The sequence below is a fragment of the Octopus sinensis genome, linkage group LG26 (assembly GCF_006345805.1).
Source record: "Octopus sinensis linkage group LG26, ASM634580v1, whole genome shotgun sequence".
NCBI classification, from domain to species: domain Eukaryota; kingdom Metazoa; phylum Mollusca; class Cephalopoda; order Octopoda; family Octopodidae; genus Octopus; species Octopus sinensis.
In genome coordinates, this window is record NC_043022.1 from 5,241,020 (window position 1) to 5,251,019 (window position 10,000).

A 10,000-nucleotide genomic window follows, 5' to 3' on the forward strand; every position below is an offset into this window, starting at 1 on the left:
ATGGTTTCAAACACAACATTCCTCAACAAAAGATGAATTGGTGGAGAAAACTACCCTCACCAGTTTATATCTCTTTCTCTCTCTTTTCTCTTTTACTTGTTTCAGTCATTTGACTGTGGCCATGCTGGAGCACCGCCTTTAGTCGAGCAACTCGACCCCGGGACTTATTCTTTTGTAAGCCCAGTACTAATTCTTTTGTAAGCCCAGTACTTATTCTATCAGTCTCTTTTGCTGAACCGCTAAGTGACGGGGACATAAACACACCAGCATTGGTTGTCAAGCAATGCTAGGGGGACAAACACAGACACACAAACACACACATGCATTATATATATATATATATATATACATATATACGACGGGCTTCTTTTCAGTTTCCGTCTACCAAATCCACTCACAAGGCTTTGGTCGGCTCGAGGCTATAGTAGAAGACACTTGCCCAAGGTGCCACGCAGTGGGACTGAACCCAGAACCATGTGGTTGGTAAACAAGCTACTTACCACACAGCCACTCCTGCGCCTATGTAATGAATTTTTGAATGACTAGATAGGATTTCTGCAGGAAAAGGGTGAAAAGATGTCAATGAAAAGAGTCTGGTAGCAGAAGAGGGCAGATGAATGAAATGTATTTGGTTTCACATTTTGGCAGAAGGCCAGCAATATTGAGGGAGGGTGTAAGTCGATTACATCGACCCCAGTGTACAACTGGTACTTATTTTATTGACCCCGAAAAGATGAAAGGCAAAATCAGCCTCAGCGGAATCTGAACTCAGAACTTAGAAACAAATAAAAGGCCACTGAGTACTTTGTCTCACCAGCTCACTGCTCTAATAATAATAATAATAATAATAATAATAATAATAATATAATAATATTAATAATAATAATAATAATATTAATAATAATAATAATAATAATAATCCTTTCTACTATTGGCACAAAGCCTGGATTTTTGTGGGGAGGAGACAATCAATCCAATCGACCCCAGTATTTGACTGGTACTTAATTTATTGATCCCGAAAGGATGAAAGGCAAAGTCAACCATGACAGAATTTGAGCTCAGAACATTAGGACAGACGAAATGCTGTGAAGCATTTTACCTGGGGTTCTAATGATTCTGCCAACTTAGTTAACGAGAAACTTAATTGAAACCAATCAGTAATTTACTGAGATATGAGACAAGGAATCAATAAATGTGACAGCGGTTCCGTCTCAAGAAGATACAGTCATATTTGGAGAGAAAATTTGGAGGAGCAATTGAAAAGAGATTGATCTGAGTGGAGGATGAGAGGAAAACATCTGGATGTAAGATTATTGTTGTATGGAATGCAAGACTTAGAAAAAAGAATGGCAAAACCCTTGAGACTGAGATTCAAAGACTTCAGACAGAAAAAGAATGGATTTGATTACTCTTTACTCTTTTACTCTTTTACTTGTTTCAGTCATTTGACTGCGGCCATGCTGGAGCACCGCCTTTTTTAATTGAGCAACTCGACCCCAGGATTTATTCTTTTGTAAACCCAGTACTTATTCTATCGGTCTCTTTTGCCGAACCGCTAAGTAACGGGGACATAAACACACCAGTATCGGTTGTCAAGTAATGCTAGGGGGACAAACACAGACACACAAACACACACACGCATATATATCTATATATATATATACGACGGGCTTCTTTCAGTTTCCGTCTACCAAATCCACTCACAAGGCTTTGGTCGGCCCGAGGCTATAGTAGAAGACACTTGCCCAAGGTACCACGCAGTGGGACTGAACCCAGAACCATGTGGTTGGCAAACAAGCTACTTACCACACAGCCACTCCTGCGAATATTGGTATAAAAAGAATTGATTTTCGATCCGAGGTATTTATTGATCTTTACCAGCAAGTTCTCAATGGAACTGCCAAACTAGCAGAAGCAAAACTGATACCTAGAATCAATGCTTGTCACCAGGCAAGACACTTTCGGGTTGTTGTGTGCCAGAATTTCATGTACAAAGTACGTACAGTCTGCCTGAACTTCTTCCTCCAAGATCTCTTCAGTAGCAATAATATTGTTGCACAACTGGCTAACCGGGGTGGTGAGTAGCCAGTGATGCTGAATTTGGCTGCATGCTGTTCCTCAGAAATAACGAGAACCAGTGAAGAATTTCTTTGATGAGACCATTATTTACACATCATTTTACAATACTTATAGTTGTATTTAATGTGGAGAGAGTGTAAGCATCCTGAGAGAAAAGTTGGACATAAGAAGCATCAGATGCGGTGTGCAAGAGAGACAGCTGTGTTGGTATGGTCAAGTGATGCATATGGATGAGGACAGCTGTGGGAGGAACCTGTGGAAGAGGTAGACCCAGGAAGACATGGGATGAGGTGGTGAAGCATGATCTTTGAATGTTGGGCCTCACAGATGCAATGACAAGCGACCAAGACCTTTGGAGAGATATGCTGTGCTTGAGAAGACCCATGAAGCCAAGTGAGATTGTAGTCATGGCCGATGCCAGTGTTACACAACTGGTCCATTTAAAAGCATCCTTCAATCAGGTGAGATGCTGTGCTTGTGAAGACCTGTTGAACCGAGTGAAATCATAGTCGTGGCTGACCGGCACCTGTGCTGGTGGCACTTAAAAAGCACCATTTAAGCATTGGGCCTTATGGAGGCAGTGACAAGTGACCAAGACCTTTGGCGATATACCATTCTTCTGTAAACCTGTCAAGCTAAGTGAAACCATTGTTGTGGCCGATGGTGGTGTCAGGTCAATGGTACCCATGCTGTGGCATGTAAAAAACACCCACTTGGAGTGGTTGACATTAGGAAGAGCATCCAGCCATAGAAACCTTGCCAAATCAGAGCAGAACCTGGTTCCCCCCTCCCACATCAGCTTACCAGTTTCCAGTCAAACTGTCCAACCCATGCTAGCATGGAAAGTAGACATTAAATGATGATGATGATGATGATGGTGATGATGAGCTGGATGAATTGTTAACATACATCCCAACTACAGGGTTCCAGTTTCAGTCCCACTGCATAGCACCTTGAGCAAATGTCAGCTTTGGGCTGACCAAAATCTTGTCAGTGGATATATGTATATATATATATATACATATATTAATCAATATAGGGTGGCAAGGAAAATTTTGTAGAATTTTATTGCCACCAGCGGCCCAGTGGGAAAAAATTAAATAGTCATAGACCATTTTTAAGTTCAACATTAACAATTAAGGAACGGCCATAATAGGCCATTCACCCACTAGAAATAACAGCCAAAGCTTCTACCGCAAATAAAGATTAATTCCGTAAACAGGAGAAAATTAAAAAAACATTTACCCTGTAATTTCTTGTACGGTATACCGTTTCATCCGCTGTTTAATGGTAAACTAACCTGATTAAATTAAATCAAGCCAATCTTCCATAAGCCCTCGGATTCTTCAGCAAGAAATAGCTCAAGTCGGAACAGATATTTACACGAGGCATACCCAATCTTGCCAGGCAATATCTGACCTAAAATTTTCAAATCGTCGCACTCGCGCCAAATTTATCGGCAGCAAATAAATATCAGCAGCGTCGATTCATTACGGAATTAACCAAAAAATTCATAATTAATCAATATAGGGTGGCAAGGAAAATTTTGTAGAATTTTATTGCCACCAGCGGCCCAGTGGGAAAAAATTAAATAGTCATAGACCATTTTTAAGTTCAACATTAACAATTAAGGAACGGCCATAATAGGCCATTCACCCACTAGAAATAACAGCCAAAGCTTCTACCGCAAATAAAGATTATTCCGTAAACAGGAGAAAATTAAAAAAATATTTACCCTGTAATTTCTTGTACGGTATACCGTTTCATCTGCTGTTTATGGTAAACTAACCTGATAATTAAATAAATCAAGCCAATCTTCCATAAGCCCTCGGATTCTTCAGCAAGAAATAGCTCAAGTCGGAACAGATATTTACACGAGGCATACCCAATCTTGCCAAGGCAATATCTGACCTAAAATTTTCAAATCGTCGCACTCGCGCCAAATTTATCGGCAGCAAATAAATATCAGCCGTCGATTCCATTACGGAATTAACCAAAAAATTCATAATTAATCAATATAGGGTGGCAAGGAAAATTTTGTAGAATTTTATTGCCACCAGCGGCCCAGTGGGAAAAAATTAAATAGTCATAGACCATTTTTAAGTTCAACATTAACAATTAAGGAACGGCCATAATAGGCCATTCACCCACTAGAAATAACAGCCAAAGCTTCTACCGCAAATAAAGATTATTCCGTAAACAGGAGAAAATTAAAAAAACATTTACCCTGTAATTTCTTGTACGTATACCGTTTCATCCGCTGTTTAATGGTAAACTAACCTGATTAAATTAAATCAAGCCAATCTTCCATAAGCCCTCGGATTCTTCAGCAAGAAATAGCTCAAGTCGGAACAGATATTTACACGAGGCATACCCAATCTTGCCAGGCAATATCTGACCTAAAATTTTCAAATCGTCGCACTCGCGCCAAATTTATCGGCAGCAAATAATATCAGCCGTCGATTCCATTACGGAATTAACCAAAAAATTCATAATTAATCAATATAGGGTGCAAGGAAAATTTTGTAGAATTTTATTGCCACCAGCGGCCCAGTGGGAAAAAATTAAATAGTCATAGACCATTTTTAAGTTCAACATTAACAATTAAGGAACGGCCATAATAGGCCATTCACCCACTAGAAATAACAGCCAAAGCTTCTAACCGCAAATAAAGATTAATTCCGTAAACAGGAGAAAATTAAAAAAACATTTACCCTGTAATTCTTGTACGGTATACCGTTTCATCCGCTGTTTAATGGTAAACTAACCTGATTAAATTAAATCAAGCAATCTTCCATAAGCCCTCGGATTCTTCAGCAAGAAATAGCTCAAGTCGGAACAGATATTTACACGAGGCATACCCAATCTTGCCAAGGCAATATCTGACCTAAAATTTTCAAATCGTCGCACTCGCGCCAAATTTATCGGCAGCAAATAAATATCAGCCGTCGATTCCATTACGGAATTAACCAAAAAATTCATAATTAATCAATATAGGGTGGCAAGGAAAATTTTGTAGAATTTTATTGCCACCAGCGGCCCAGTGGGAAAAAATTAATAGTCATAGACCATTTTTAAGTTCAACATTGACAATTAAGGAACGGCCATAATAGGCCATTCACCCACTAAATAACAGCCAAAGCTTCTACCGCAAATAAAGATTAATTCCGTAAACAGGAGAAAATTAAAAAAACATTTACCCTGTTAATTTCTTGTACGGTACCGTTTCATCATCCGCTGTTTAATGGTAAACTAACCTGATTAAATTAAATCAAGCCAATCTTCCATAAGCCCTATTCTTGCTGAAGAATCCGAGGGCTTATGGAAGATTGGCTTGATTTAATTTAATCAGGTTAGTTTACCATTAAACAGCGGATGAAACGGTATACCGTACAAGAAATTACAGGGTAAATGTTTTTTTAATTTTCTCCTGTTTACGGAATTAATCTTTATTTGCGGTAGAAGCTTTGGCTGTTATTTCTAGTGGGTGAATGGCCTATTATATATATACATATATATATATGTGTGTGTGTGTATATATAAAGTTTTCAGATGAGATAAAAAGATAAAAATCCAAGGCTGTCAAAGATTTTAGAACATTTATAAATAGAAGGTCTTACAACTGTTTCCGGTATATTTTATATATCCCTTCATTTTCTCACACCATTTTCTCAGACTGTCTCTGATGAAGGGATATATAAAATATCCTGGAAACAGCTGTAAGACCTTCTGTTTATAAATGTTCTAAAATCTTTCACAGTCTTGGATTTTTATCTGTTTATCTCATTCTGAAAATTTTATATATACATACATACATATATATATTTATATATGTATGTATATATAAAATTTTAGAATATATAAAATTTTAGAATTTTAGAATAACCCTCTTTAGCCCTTAATTATATGATGTATATATATTTATATATATATATATATATATATTATATATATATACACACTCATGCAAACATATACATGTTTACGAGTGTATGTGTGTATGTATGTATTTATATGCACACATATATGATATATATATAACTGTGTCTCTGTAAATAGCTGTGTCTTTCAGCCATTGTATTTATGGAAATCCTTTAATTCATTTCACATCAAGAGCCTTACGGCATTAAATAAACTATTTCAGTGACTAAACCATATTTTCTTTGGCAGCGGAAAAGATTCTCTCTGTTATTATTTTGATTAAATTCTCAAGAAAGTCTAAAAATGCCATCGTTTATTGTTTTGGTAATCCTGAGGAACTAAATGCAACTAACAGTCACCATTATTCTCTCTCTACTTCTCCAGAAGTTCGTCGACAGGATAATGTCTGACGACCAGTATTTACGTATTTTCTGCTCGGTATTAAAACGTTAAGTTAATAGTGACCAAAATAACACCATGTCACCCATATTCTTCTCAAACTGTTTTTCCAAAAACTTGTAATTGAAACAAGAACTTGAAATAGTTTTCTTGAAAATTTTAATCTGAAAATAAAGCGAAAATGCTGCAGGGTGTATTTATCCGGAGGAAATACTGGCTGCTGGTCTTATTGTAAATAAGCAAAACTTTAACCATTTTCTGCAGTTTCTCTGTTGTTCTGAGGTCATGAAACTACAATGCAAAAATGTGTGTTGCTATATCTGTGTAGTTAAAAAGGCTGGTTTAGTAATCCCTAGGTCTTGGATTCAATCTCTCAGTGTGGCAAGTGTCTTCTACAATAATATTGATTTGACTTACAAATGGTGAGAACAATTCAGCAGATGAAAATTGTGTGATAGTCCATCATATGTGTTATATGCATATATGTTGTAGTGGAAATGGTACACCCCTCCCATGGGACAAGTGGTATGACCCAGTCACTATAAAGTGAGACGACATCAACCAGTACAGAGAGTCATGTATCAGTCATCGTAGTCGTACAAGTTCTCAGTTGGAGTTAAGGGTCAGTTACATGTTATAGTCAAGTTTGAGTCAGTCAAGGTGGACGGTTCAAATTCAGTGTCTTGCAGAGCTGTTAGCAATAGCACAATAGACAAAGCGGCATATTACCATTCTGGTATAGAAGAAATACACTGTATCCGATACCAAGCAAATATTGTGGCTACTAGAGTAGATCCAACAGCTGCAGTCACAACAGTGGCCAGACATTATAACTGTGGAAATCACCACACCATCACAATATCATCATCATCATCATCATCAATCATCGTTTAGCGTCCGTTTTCCATGCTAGCATGGGTTGGATGGTTCAACTGAGGTCTGTGAAGCCAGAAGGCTTCATCAGGCCCAGTCAGATCTGGCAATGTTTCTATGGCTAGATGCCCTTCCTAACGCCAACCACTCCGTGAGTGTAGTGGGTGCTTTTTACGTGCCACCCGCACAGGTGCCAGACAGAGCTGGCAAAAAAACTCCTTGGGCTCATCCGGGAATTGAACCCGGGACCTCTCGCACCCGAAGCGAGAATCATACCCCTAGACCAACGAGCCGTGTGCAAGTATTATATATAATACTTGCACACATTCTTCTTCATCAAACCATCCAGCTTTAATTAGTGACACAATGAGGTTCCAGATCTCCATTGTGCTCTTCGAGTGGCTAAAGTGAATTGAAGAATTGTCAGTTCTATCAACTGCCAGTAGTAATCCATTAATTGGATTGGTTGACCCCAGACTGACCGTTGGCTGGAGAGCCTCTTCTGCCCATACTGTGTTGTGTAGTTATGCTGAACGAAGATTATACATCAAATGAAGATCAATACATCCAATTCCACAACTGCCACACTGCTGCCCCACCCACCCCATGACCTTGGCTTTGGACAATTTCATCATTGAAGTTAACTCCTCTTTATACACTCTATTAGGTGGCCATTGACTCTTACAATTCTCTCTTCTTATGCACACATACATATATACGTATACACACACACACACACATGCATGTGCACACACACACACACACATAAGTGCATGCACACACATGCATGCACACACACACACACGCAAGTACATGGTAGCTGTCAACTTACAGCCGAGTCTAACCATCACTGGTAAATTATCTTTGCTGTTAAAGACAATGGCTATCAGCAATGCCTGTGCTAGAATTTAAAGTCAATAACAGTTTGCACACAACACTGTCAGGACTTGCCAAATAGTCCAGAAATAAAACAAGGGCAAGACCCCCGGCTCCGCAATCATCATCATCATCGTTTAGCGTCCGTTTTCCGCGCTAGCACGGGTTGGACGGTTCGATCGGGGTCTGAGAAGCCAGGGGCTGCACCAGGCTCCAGTCTGATCTGGCAATGTTTCTACAGCTGGATGCCCTTCCTAACGCCAACCACTCTGCGAGTGTAGTGGGTGCTTTTTACGTGCCACCTGCACAGGTGCCAGGGGAGTCTGGCATCAGCCACGATTGGTTGGTGCTTTTAACGTGCCTCCGGCACAGAAGCCAGCCAAGGCGGCGCTGGCAGCGGCCACGTTCGGATGGTGCTTTTTATAGGCCACCATAAGTATTATTTCAGAATTTGCTTCTCTTATAAGATGTCTTAACAAAGACTTAGGGCGCCTCTCGCTCCCATCTCTTGGATGACTGTTGATGGGTTTTGTTTTTCATCCCTTCAAGATGTCCAACCAGAACCACCATAATAAGGTTTTGTGGGGTTGCTGGTTTTGTTGCTGAGAATCCGACTATGTGACAGGTTACCTATACCACTAGGAACATATACTCACTCATCTCTCATAACACACTTATACACAAAAGTGTGTGTATGTATACACACACCAACATGTGTATGTTTAATGTGTGTGTGTGTGTGTGTATGCGTTTGTGTCTTCTGGTCTTGACATTGTGTGATAGTTGTAAATGAGTGTCCCTGTCATACAAGCAGTGTGTTTCATTTCAAATATCTTGTAAAAACATGTCTGGCCATGAAGAAATATTCTTTTCTATTCTAGGCTCAAGGCCTGAAATTTTTGGGAAGGGGCCAGTCGATTAGATCAACCCCAGTATGCAACTGGTACTTATTTTATCAACCCTGAAAGGATGAAAAGGCAAAGTCGACCTCAGTGGAATTTGAACTCAGAATGTAACGACAGATGAAATACCGCTAAGCATTTCACCCGGCATGCTAACAATTCTGCCAGCTCACCGCATTGGCCATGAAGGAATATTACCTTGCTTGGAAATAGGTGAGGGTTGGCAACAGGAAGAGTATCCAGCCGTAAAAAATCTGCATCAAACAAAATCCATCCAAGCTATGCAAATATGGAGAAGTGGTCTGTAAAATGAAATGATCATGATGATGCATATATATATTCATTAAGCTCATGATCGAAAGGTTGTTGGTTCAAGTCCTAGACTGAGCAACATGTTGAGCAAGCCACATCATTTCATGTTGCTCCGATCAGCTGAGCTGGAAACAAGGGCCAGCTGAGTGTTGGTGCATCCCTCTTACCCCATCCAGCAGTCACATCTTGGTTATAATGCTGGGTCAAGACAGAGGGAGCAGGCCAAGGAGGCCGTCTATGTCTATTGCTTATAACTATATGGACACCTTAAAGAAGTAGTGAAGGTGTGGTCATCATCATCATCATCATCATTTAGTGTCTGCTTTCCATGCTAGCATAGGTTGGATAGTTCAGCAGGGGTCTGGGAAGCCAGGGGCTGCACCAGGCACCAATCTGATCTGGCAATGTTTCTATGGCTGGATGCCCTTCCTAATGCCAACCACTCCATGAGTGTAGTGGGTGCTTTTTACGTGCCAGACGCTTGACAACCAATGTTTGTGTACTTATGACCCTGTAACTTAGCAGTTTGGCAAAACAGACCAATAAAATAAGTACTAGGCTTACAAAGAATAAGTCCCAGGGTTGCTTTGTTCAACTAAAAGCAGTGCTCCAGCATAGCCATAGTCAAATGACTGAAA

At 39.7% G+C, this 10,000-nt stretch overlaps 1 non-coding gene across 1 annotated transcript; it reads right to left on the reverse strand.

Annotated features, from left to right (window-relative positions):
- Positions 1 to 7,493: 7,493 nt before the first annotated feature.
- On the reverse strand, positions 7,494 to 7,565 carry Trnap-cgg. Its single transcript has one exon. It is a non-coding gene; the product is annotated as a tRNA-Pro (tRNA).
- Positions 7,566 to 10,000: the final 2,435 nt, after the last annotated feature.